A 13074-nucleotide genomic window follows, 5' to 3' on the forward strand; every position below is an offset into this window, starting at 1 on the left:
ACCAGTAGAAGCCCATGCATGTATGTGATAAAACCACATGGCATGGGTTCGATACCCATATCCAACCGATTGTGAACCGTCCATTGTAGTGTACTTTCAAGTTTGTGAGTCCTTCATAAGCAAGTTGCATCATGCACACGTTTCCAGTAATTCTATCCCTACCAATGCAAATTGAATAGCGTAGCCACTAGAGCAGGAGAGCAGATCTGGCTGAGTGCATTTTTGTGCAGTTTTCCTTTACAAAGCTGCTCACTGTTTCATCAGAGTTTAACATTCGCATCACGCAAACATGGTACATGATCACGCAAAAAACACGCATCGAGAACCCTTCTCTTTCGGGTATTCTGTATACAGCTGGTTTCTCAATCACTGTGTTGAAAGTTTCGCGTACAGGATGCTACAACCAGTGGCAGTGAGCAGCAACCGTTTCGATACAGATGCCATAACACCGGGTAACTCGCGCACCACGACAACCACTCGTGGTTTTCGCTTAGATTTGTGGCCGTTTGCTGTTGTTGCTTGTTTCTGTTTTATCTACGCTTGGTTTCGCACTCAACAACAACAACAACGACGACCAAACAGATTAATTATTGATGCTTTTGATTAGGGGTCATGATTATATTAACCATGCCATGGTGGTCATTTTCGGTTGAACCAGTTACCGACGCCTGCTGTAAACAACATCCTCCAAAGCAACAATGCTTTGAGTGTGAGTTTTTTTTTATGTATCGCTTGTATTGATATTGGTAAAGTTTGCTTACAATTTAGTTCGTCCTTCGTGTTTCTTCGTGTTTTTGTACAATGGTCGTTCCCTTGTGAAGGGCGGAAAGGGCCTCGACACCTTAGACAGCTTGAAAAGAAAATTATTCACTAATGAGGAACGATTCGATAGTGATCATGTACCAACAGTGGATTGGTAGATTGAGATTGTTCAACATTGCTATCGATTGTTAGAAAAATGTAACAATGTTTTGAACTAGAAAACAACCAACGAGTCTTTGTGAATGTACGCGGTTGTTTTAACTATAAAAAGATTGATCGAAAAACGAAATGCCGCTACTCGACATTCAATGTATGTAAATTGATTCTTCACTAGGCGGCGGATCTTGATGCCTTGTGCCATCTCCTTAACAACTTCAAAGCCGCAGACTATAACTCAGCTAGGGGGAAACTCTACATTCTAATGGATTTCGTTTAATCACGTGCAAGTCTGTCAGACTCGTAAGAATAGCAACAACTAAAGTATAAAATAGGCTAGATGAAGAGAACTGTCAGAGCACTACTTATGAATTGACGTCAATGAGATGGGCTAGTTTTTTTTTGTATTCTATATCTGCTCTGTTTGTACATACCTTTAAAACGCTGATTTAATAAAAAAAAATCACATTTTTATAATTCTGATTGAATGATGTCATTTCGAACTTCGCGTTTACTATTTTCAAGCGATATCAACTTGGACTGGCTCGACATTCGCTACCCAGGTACAGTCGAACCGTATGAATTTTAAAGCATCACCTCTGTTAAAAAACTGCAACAAAGAGCCAAACTTGCAATGTGATACCCCCACGGTAAACGAGCTCGGACCAAAAAGCCCCGAAGCACAGATGCGTATACCGTTTGTTCTGTCGATTCCTGTGCTGTGTGCTGTATATTTTATATCTGCATCACGCGTTATCCCCGTTCGATAAATTTCGGCTAAAGGTTTCGGGCGTTCTGTCTAAAATGTTAGAACTAGACTCCAACAAAACAAGCACATATGAATCGAACCAGAATCCGTAAAGTTCACGCGGTATGTATCGTTTCGCATTGCCTAAACAGTTGCCGAAAACCGCCAAGATGAAACGGAATTCTGCTGATGAAAGCGCCTTGTGCGTAATGTTTCATGTCGTACCATTGGTATACCGATCCGAACTATGTATGCCGTGCCGTGTATTCTTCTAACCCTGCTCAGTTGTGCGCTCTTGTGCATAATCAATCATTGCGCGAGCGGCGGAGAACCACTGAGGATGTTTTATAAAGGACACGTATTGTCTCTTGGTTGTGATATTTGATGCGATGATCAATGATACACACTGATAGCTACGTACGTTGCTGTGCGATCGAACTCTATTTCCAATAGGAGATCTAACACAGAAAATATATTGTCATAATTTGATTTTCCTTCAGTTCCATAAAATATAAAAACTTATCAGTAGTCTGATTTATTGTAAAGGTAGCATATCGCTATAAAAAAATCGGATTTTATAGCTCATAAATACTATTTGCAATAAATTTCTCTTTTCTATTATCAATCTTAAAGCCGCTCTCGCCCACGACACCAGCGCAGAATACGTTGCTGAGGGGAAAGAGAATCAAATGCATACGGTACGGAACGTCCGTTTCCATTGCATTGTTTTTCACTTTTATGGCAGCCAATTATGTTACGCTCGTGGCGGTATAGCAACCATAAAAATCGTTACAGAACAATCCCGCGATGCTGCCAAGAGCCAGCTATGCTTTTTTACACGCTACTGAAAGAGTTTTCTTCTGCTCTCCATTTCATACATTTGTTGGCCTCTTGCTCCTTGTAGAGCTTTTTTCGGGTTTCGTTTCCCCAACATTGCTACAACATCGCCCCCGATTGGTTGGTAGCCCCTTGCAATAGCGCGGCTGTATGTTGGCCACCGACCAGAATGCATTTATCATCTTACAATTCCACCTTCTCGGTGTCAGCATACCGGGAAGAAATAACCATTGCACCGTTTGAAATATGTTTATGGTTTGTGGTACATTCGGTACACGTGTGGCTATAAATTTCTTCCCGCATCGTAGCGCTTTCTTACAGCCAAATCTCTTACGGGGGTTTGTGCACGATTGTGTTATTGCCGAGTGGAATTGTTTGTTTTTTTCTTAATTGTTTGTTTCCAAAGATGTTCAAAACATTTTAAGCACTTCAATAGTTTTATACATACAGTCCGATGCAAACAGGGAAACCACATACTCAAGCCTTATTTGTCAAGATTATCTGCCTTGTCGATGAACTACTTAACCGAGTTGCTAAACTTGAAGGGATGGTAAAAACGATATTTTGCATGCATTCGATTTGTTGATGATTTCTTAAAGCATTTGTCAAGCATTTCACTCCGAATAGGCCTCCAATTTCCTACTGATTCATTTTATTTGGAAATTCCATGCTATTGAGCAGAGTCTTTTGATCGAATTTCATGTCGATGTTTCAGTTAAATTGCTTGTATTCGTAGGTGTTTGAAATATAAGATAAGATCCCGATGTCGATTTCTAAAAAAATGAAGATTATTGCATAAAGAAAAGTTATATTCTGTTGGGAGAAATTTTCTGGCAGGTCTAACATATTGCCTATCATGAATGAATTCATTCTTTAAAACGAAGAACTCTGAGAAATGTTTTGAAGATTGGAATTAAAATCAATTGAATCCGTTAAGAAAAAATAAGTTTCCTCAATTAGAACGTTAAACGATGGTAACACGGAAACGCCGTAAAATAACCGAAGCTCCCTCACAGTGTTGACAATTGTTAATCAATATTCAATAAACTGATGCAGTCTAACCGAGTGGAAGTAATTATGGTTTGCGTGTCGCGTGATGGATCTTCCGGAAACTTACGCCCCATAGTACACACCAATCAACCGAGTACTTTCCGTAACTGTATTTGGCCATACTCGTTGTTTGATCAGTAAAGCGATCGAGGGTGTGTTTGGGTTGCAGTTTTTCCTCGTTCTAGCGTCCAATATTACCTGTCATTCGAAATTAGTTCATTTTTGCACTCGATGCTAACATCAAACGCACAGGTCGAAGGGGCACATCCCGTCACATCCACACACACGTCTCGCACATCGCAATCACAGAAATGGAGAATCACCCCATTTTTTGTATCGAAAAATGGTGCCCGTTAGCAAGCAAATAAAGAAAAAAAAAACAAGCACACAGTTACAGCAAAAACCACTCGCAAATATTAGCTCATTAGCGAAATGTTCAATCGGTTACGTAAGCTTCAAATTCCATGTTTTTCCACCAAACCCTTTTCCACCAGCTTTGCGCCAATGGACCAATTGTACATACACACATAAAACATTTGGAGAGATGGCAAATTTAAAAGCATCACAAAACGAGAACAAAGTACGATTGTGAAGGGATAGCAAACAGAAGGAGAAAAACGGTACGAGGACCTTTCGCGTCCCCCGGTGTCGTCGAAAAGGGACGTGATTTTGTCCCCAACCGGGTCCACACCTATCCCGACCGGACCGGATCGGGACCGGTTTCCGCGCGTATGTATAAATGAGTAGATGTAAGCGGCCCACCGCTTGGCGCGTTCAGAAATGCATAAATTATCGCGCAAAAAAACACAAAAATCTAGCGCCCTGATGTCGTCTTTGTCATCATCGGCGGTGTCGTCTTCGTCGTCCTCGTCGTTGTGTCCGCCGTTTTGCCTATCCTGCCTATTCTACCGACTTTGCCATTTTCCTTCCATATTTTTGTTTTTCCTCCCATGCGGTTCGGAGACCCCCGTCGTCGTGCTCGAGACCCAAGCCCACACTGTTTTTTTTTCGGCTGTGCTTTAAGTCACCGTTTTCAAAACAGGCGCAATGGAGCACGTGAAGCAAAAGCGTTTAGGATTAAATATTCAGCGCCGTATAGAGAGTCACTGATTCCACCTTTAAAGTAAAAACCGTGGCACACATACATCGTACAACGGTTCAAGTGAGGTTATACACGATTGCTAAGAAATCAGTACAGAAGTTTTGGTGTTTAAAATTTTAACCCACAGCTTCTTGCCTGACGCTGATTGGGATATCCGCTTGTTGGAATTGTGTAAGAGTTTTGGAGGAAGGCTATTTTTAAGCAATTTTATTTATTTAATTTTCTCTCTAGAACGGCCAAGCGGTATAGGCTTATTTTACCGCGTAGCCGGCTAGTCAGTCCTAACTACCGGGAGACCGGCTCTTGATGGGATTTTCCCTTGGTCCTGTCGTGTAAAGACCGGTGCACCACCACCGGACCACACCATTTTTAGTAATTTTATGTTGGTGTAAAATTCTGCTTGGTGTAAATTTATTTTCATATCTTTCTAAGGTCTTAAGCAAGCTCTTGCGATACGTGTAAGTCTCGTTTCTTATTTAAACAATTTTTTCCTTTGGCTAAAAGCCATGTCGATAACCAAGAATGGAGTGATTTGGGCCATCGTTAGAATATAATGCGGGAATTGTCAAAATTGTACTGGTTTTCTGGTATCTTTGCAAGTTGAAATGAAATGTGATGAGGTAGTTGAAAATCTCTACTCAGATTCTGTTTCTTGATCAAACTGACAAATCTTTATCAAATGTAATATTGTACATGTCAGAAAGCTTTGTAAACGTGTGATTAGAGAATACTTCACATAGAGTAAGTTTCACCTTGCAAAAGCTCAAGAATACAGACAAGAATTCTCATCTTACCCACTTACTTACTTATTCGGATCACAGCCAAGTGCCGTCCAATACTCCGGCCTATCTGGCGGGCAGTATCTAGCATTTACCTAGCTTCCTCTGCCCTTGTGGTAGACCTAAACGGACCTTGACTTTTTTTTTTAATTCCGTGAGAACGGAAAGGTCAATTTACATTTTTGTTTCATATAATTTTATTTTTATTTGAAATATGAAAACTCTGCATTTAATTTTAACTAAATAAAGCAATAATAATAAAAGCAGATTAGCAAAAACAACCTTGTGTCAATAATTATTTAACAACCAACATTCAATTCCTATTTACTGAGCAATTGGCACGATCCGTGTAATTTAATCAATCGGCCAAAGTTATGATTGACAATTTTATGTATTGTAATAAGCATTACAAGCAATTAGTGACGCCCTATGGCTGTTAGTGGCTGTAGCCCTCAACACTAATCAACTTAAAAGTATTGCGCTCCAATACACTTGACTTAATTAGAAGACCGGCCTAGAAATTACTTCGGCACGCTCGAAACGTCAACCATTGTCAAACGAGTTGCAGTCGTTCGGACATGAATGACAATTTATTATGATAAATGGAAATTTCAAACCAACACAACAGAACCATATACTATCCTGCCCTGCCAATTGCATTTGGAACGGAATCAAATTGTACGTTTTAACTGGCATTACCAAACCACAAAAGGAAGTTTGCAGCAATATTAGACAGCTATATCAAGACATTCGAGCACTCGAGCCTTCGAGCCTTATGCGATCGATAATGTTGGCCATGTTAATATGACGTAGGGGATTGGTGGCAATGGTAGGAGTGTCTTTTTATGGGGTGAACTTTCCTAAGTAGCGGTTCTAGTAATAAACGGACGACTAGCTACGGTACAGCACAGGTTTATGATTGGACAACCGTTCGCAATAATCACCATTCCCCTACCGTAGTACCTGGCACCGCAGCGGGGCACTGCCAGGACCGTAAAAATACCGGAGTGGCTGTTACAACTTTACAAAGCCTAAGCCTAACTCATCCGAATACTCCCCACAGCAGCACTGTGTCTGAGTTCTCGTACATACTCCATTTTCTATTGACTTTCCTGACGGGTTCGTTGGTGCCTTACTATTCCATCGACATGTGTTCCTATCCAATCGGGCTCACCAATACACACATACACAATTAAGTACAAGCTTCATCCCATAGGAAATGGGAGATTGAAAGGATTTCGCTTTGTGTACGAAATGCTTCACTACACAACACATGCAAATAAGCGAGAAAATGATGCATTTTAGGCAATGGTAATTATTTGCTCACAAGGCATATGTGGATGGAGGCGAGAGAATATTGATCATCACGTACGGTACTGCGGAGGAAGTGGGACTTTAAGCACTGTCCTTCCCGTAAACGTAAGTATCCGTAAACCCATTGTTGGAGCATGAAGAGGTATTAAGGGCAGATGCGCATGCGTCTGCTCGGAACGCACATAGGATACACCGACATGCTGACACATTCGTCGTTTTCCACTTGCTGAAGCTGGCCACATACACACTGACAATGAAAGGGATTTAAGGCAAAGCACAGGGAGCTGAGGAGCAAACCGAGGGGTTAGCGTGAAGCAGCGTGTAAATCAAGCGAGCGAAACGGAAATCGTGAATCGGAAATGGAATGTCGCTCGTTTTGGCGTAGCGACACGGAAAACCTGGTCGTATTAATTATGAGCTGGTGCCATCTTTTTACGATCGCTACCACGCATCTCGTGTTGTTTGCATTTCGATGTCCACACACACATGCACACACTGTACGGGAATCGGCATAACACAATCAAATTAATAGAACCATGACAAATTTATTGATTCGGCAAAATGTGCACAAAATATATGAGAATAGTTCCATGGAAGATGAGGACCTTTCATGGAGAGTTAACAGGATCAAACAGGATAAACTATGTTTTTTTCTATTTTTTTATAACTTTATCCCAATAAGGATTATTGTTTTCTAATTTATAATACAAGAAATACGGCTAACTGTGATTGCCGACAACATAAGCATGTTAAAGATTCGATCTGAGCCAATACTGATACTGAGTGATACTGTGCCAATAGCCAATAGCCAATACTGAGTGATACCGTGTGTGTAAACTATGATTACAATACCCATGAAAAATTTGTTGTCAATAATCTTGAATGTGTGCTATTCTTGATTGTGTGATCGGAACAACTCAAAATCATGTCTGATTTTGGATGAAATACACTGAACTGGAATGTCTAATCAACAGGATGGCCCGGTGGAATAGCATCAGTGATGCTGATCACCGTAAATAAAAACAGAATCATCCAGTCATGAAGAACTCCACCAACAACTGCTCTGAGGTTCCTTGTAATTTGAAGTTAAGTATTTAGGCATAGTTTAAGAACAATAAACTTTCTTCCGCTTTGCAGACTTAAGGAGAGCTCCATGTTAGGTGTGTTCCTAATTGCTGTGGATAATCCTAACTCAACTTAATCCTAATAATCCTGAGATCGTTGTCATAATGTTTATTTTTTCTACTTTTCGAATAAACTGATGAGGTCTCAAGCGGTTGTTATATGAGCTCATTCTAGCACACGGTTAGTCGTAAATTAAGAATAAAATAGTTTAATTGAACAATTTCATGACTGTTTGTCAAAGCCATTGCAATGGACGAGAATTTAATTCCTAATTTGTGCCATTACGACGACCATTAGTTCGTATGGTCCAAAGAAAAATATATTGCGTTATATATTTCAATATTTGTAACCACTATAACCTAAATGGGACTGTCAATTCAGCAAAAAGTTGTCTTAATGAAAAATAAATCAATGGGATGTAATAAATGTCAATGAACTGATTCAAAAATGTAATATATAAATATTAAGTACAGCAATAGGTAATGATAAATAAGTTAATAAATAATCAATTCATTTGAATCAATTTGAATTATAACCATTGTATAAATGAATGATAAACCCAATGTTAAAACGATTTGTTTCGATCAAAATAAATCTAGTTATTGTATGATTACATTACCTTATGCGTGATAGTATGAATAAGCCCTGCGCTTACTATACTTAAAAAAATGCATTTAGATATATCCATTCATCTAACGACATGCGCCACGTTACTCCGAGCTGATTAAATTATGGTCAATACCAGCGTAAATGAAGAAAAGCACAAAAAAATATTGTTTAGAACAAGGAATAAAATTAAAAACAAAAACCCACAATTTACCATTGACAGACTAACCCTGAATTTATTCTACTAAACCTGTTGCCAGACCTACACAACGATTGGCAGCATTTATTAAACATGTATCATTCATTCATCATTCAGTGAGCATTTATTGAGGGTTTTGCGGTTTAAACCATGCATCAACCTCATGCAACGTGATGACCACCCACCATCATTCATTTACCCCAGATAGGCGTTTTCTGCTTTGACTTAGGTGGGTTAGATAAATGTTTAAATGATCTTGCATAAAAGAAAATAACACGCACGTCTGCCATATACACTAGATGTCTGTTATGAGCATGAATCGTCCAAGAAAAATTGAAGACAAGCTCGAAACATTAGAAAATAAATAACTATTTCTATAAACCAGCAGCTTTTAGTTATGAGTTTACTGATCATCTTTTGTTTGGTGAAGAATTTAAATGTTTTAATCACTTTCTTTCGACACAAATAAGCGGATAAAATATTTTCATCTTCATTATCGAGAGGTCTAGATTTGCCATTTTTGGATTTCTTTGAATTTATTAACCCAAAGCTGAATAGTCAGTCCTGTGTTCAGTGTGTGGTATGCTGGAACCGGCCGTGTTAAAGTTCCAAGCATCCATCTTATTCCAACTTGTTGGCAAACATATTCAGTTTAACTTTTTGTATTTGCTATTTATCATCATACAACGTTGTTGGTTGTATAGCAGATTAAATTATCTCGTACAAAGGTATTGGAACCGGTCCTGTCGTGTGAAGACCGACGCCGCTACAAATACACCACATCGGGCCCCCCAATGACATTTTCAAAAACAAACATTTTCACAATCGACTTCATTGAAAAATAAGAAAAAATATGTAAAAACCACTGCTAAGCATTTTAGATTTGACTAATTGTGTTGATCAATTAAATTGTAATAAGCAAGTTAAGTGTTGAAACATGATGTTTGATACTGATCAATAAATAAACACATTTACTCTTATCACCAAAAACACACACGCATTTGCTCCGTTTGTGTTGACCATGCCTGCTCACTTTTACCAGCCACGTGTGTTTATTTAAAGTAATTTGTGCGCACACGAACAAAGTAAATACATTTACCAACATGAGGTTTTTTGATGGTACAAAAAAAACTTGATACATTTATTTAACATCGATACTTCTGTTTCACTTGTTATCTTTAATCGATCGGACAAAATGTTTTATAAACAGATTGGCAGTAAATTATTCTAACGAGACGCGACAAAGTTAAACTGGTTCAAAGCATCTAATTATAAAAACTGCAAACAGCCAGTTCAAAACACACATTTTAGTGTAAAGTACAATTGGAACAGCTTAATAGATAGAAAAGTTATACAAGTTGAAGCAGATGAAAAAGGATTTTTAGTTTGTTATAAAACCAGTCGTACCAAAAGTAGAAAAAATAAATTAATCATACAAACGTTACAACAGCTAAAAACAATTGACAAATTTCTACAAGAACAATGCTAATAAAGAAAAAATCATGACTAAAATGGAGTTGTTGTTGAATTAGACTGATTGAGAAGTATTATTTTGCCGATAGTATTTTAAGATTTATCTACGTTATCACTGCTGGCGATATGAAGACCATATAGCAATCCATAGTTAATTAGTTTTTCACAAAAGTCAAATAACGAGCTCGTCACCAAGACACAGTTTGTTGTATCAACAAACTAATTAAAATTTAAACAATTCATTGATGATTAAACTGTTCCAGTTGTTGTTGAAGATCGTTATTGGCTGCAAGCATTGTCATTCGAAAAGTCCTGTTATAGCGCTTATTATTCTATTAACATTATAAACACTACTTTCACTCACTTAAACACTGGTTGTGGTCGATATAAACAAAAGCAAAATTTTTGCCTTCGGGCATCACTTAAATACTGAATCGAAAGCAAATACAGCGTTGAATCCTTTGATAATCCATCAAACCATCGCTTCTCAGCGGGAATAATACACATTGCACGCGACGGCACCGAATAACCTTCCTACACTATTGTATTATGCGTCGGATTGCTTTCGAGGTGAAATTTAAATGAAATGCTGTCCACAACAATACTATCGTCCCTCGGAAACGTCAAATCCGATCCGCGCCAAACGTCAGGCTCGAGATGGCATCGATCGATCGAGTAGCCCTGTTTCTGTTGCGCTGAACACTAATACACCTTTATTCCATGACAAGCATGCGAGGGAGGACAGGAAGGCATGAGTGAAAGAACGCCTGTACTACAATAGAAGGATACGCACGCGCACCAGCAGCCCCACTGATTGTAGTCCGTGCGTTCGAGTATGCAAATCATTTGTAGGAATCGTTCAACGTAGTCCTTTCTTCTTCTTTTTTTACTGCACTCGTCGCAACAATCACCGTTTGACACACCTGTCAGACTAGATACAGTGATTGCTTCGATTTCGGACAGATTTCTTGATCCATCCAAGTCTATTCGGTTTACTTTCAGCTTAAACAACGTTATGGTGTCAGAAATAATTTGATTCAGATAATAAACACGGATACACTTGTAGATTCGGTTGCTGACACACGTACCTGTTTCATTATCACTGGATCGATTTAATTTCACCAAACAAATTCAAATGAACACCTCTCGAATATCAAAATCGAAGCGAAAACGTATGACGTGATCACAGGAGCAGGAGATAAAATTTCATACCTCTAAATTCCGACACTAATTTCGTTCGAAGGATTGGCCTGTCAACAAAACTAAGCAACGGCCATAGTTGACAATGCCCCCCTTTCTTCACGTTTAAGCTAGGACGATCCGATGTTGTAGTTTACGTACAATGTGTAACACATCTCACGGTGCTGTTCGTGTCTTTCGAGATGGTCAAGCTGTAGGACGAAGGAAAACATTCACACACACGCACACATCCACACACACACACACACACGTCCCGTGTGGCGACAGGTGAAATCCGTGCGACGACAACAAGGAATCCCCCGAAAACTTCCAAACCAAACCCGATAACACGATTGTTGCAACTGAATGTAATTTTCCGCGTTTGTATGAGGCGTACCGCAGCAGTAGCCTCGTACACAACAAACACAACGTCAGGCACACGAGGAGAAGAGTAAGGGAAGGGAGGAACAAAATCGGACGAGAAAAACCCCGGCAGGACATTCACACAGCACCACCAGACGGCAGAACAAAACACAACGAACAAACAGTTAATGTGAAAGGAGCCCTCGAGGGAGCAGGAGAAGGGACGTACGGAAGAGGCCGGGTCGATTTTCTAAATGGGCTAGGGGGTGAAGAATTGAACCGAACGATTGGTCGGAAAAACGGTCGGCGGGAAAGCACACACACACACACTCGTTGTGAAATGAAGCGAGAGTGAAAGAGAGAGAAAGAGTGGGAGAAAACTATTTCCTCCTGTCGTTTCGTTTGGGTGAGGGTAAGAGGGAGGTGGGGACTGTACGTTGGAAAAGGACGAAATACACTTCTAAAAATATATTGCAACTCTCCGTACCAGTAACAAAACCCTTTCATCCCACCCACCCCACCCTAACTTCGGGACAACAATAGAACATGACAACTTGGATGTGGATTGAAAGCTTCAACATTTTGGAATTAAACGTGGATCTAAAACAGTAAAAGAATAGTGCTAATGGTATGGATACCATACAATTCCTTCGAAAAGGATGGTTGAGAATACTAGTTTTCCCCCACATCTCTTCCCGCCTTCCTCCAAACAATGTGTGAAAGTGAGAGATATCTTTGTACGGTAGCGGCAAAAACATCAACAATGAAAGAAGCAAACCTAACGAGAACCTCCTGCTATGTGAGGTTTTATTTTCCACCTGATTTTCCACATGCAAAACAGGGTGGAAATATCCTTATTGCCCTTTTGTATTGTGTGCAGGAAATATTTATAAGTAGGCGTTGCCAGAAAGGATCGAGATTCGTGTGAAGGCTCTGTAGCCGTACTGCTCTAACCATATGCGACTTTGGCTAAGTGATAAGGATAGCAGAACGATGAAAGAGAGAACAAAGAGCCAGCGATGAAACAAAAAGGCTGTTCAAGCGAATAAACCAATACGAACTAGGGTGTAAGAGTGAGAGAGTAGGGAAGGGGTTTGGTCACGGCGTGATTGCTCTGTGTACGCATGCGCCACACGAAAGGATACGGCCGCACAACCTGTCTCGCCCCTCCAACCTGCTCCGCACTCTTTTTCTACGTCCGGAATCCCGAGAGCTTTTCACGTTCATCGGTCAGTTCGAGCGCGATGGCGCCAGCTAACCCGGTTTTTTGTTTGTCGCGCTTCAGCACATCCACATGCCCGGCGCGCGTTTTCGATCGCGCAAAACGAAACCGTCAAACATTCGCCGTTTTGCTAACTCCTGGCCAGAAAACGGAAGCCAG

This window comes from Anopheles marshallii, chromosome 2 (assembly GCF_943734725.1).
Source record: "Anopheles marshallii chromosome 2, idAnoMarsDA_429_01, whole genome shotgun sequence".
Classification (NCBI taxonomy): Eukaryota; Metazoa; Arthropoda; class Insecta; order Diptera; family Culicidae; genus Anopheles; species Anopheles marshallii.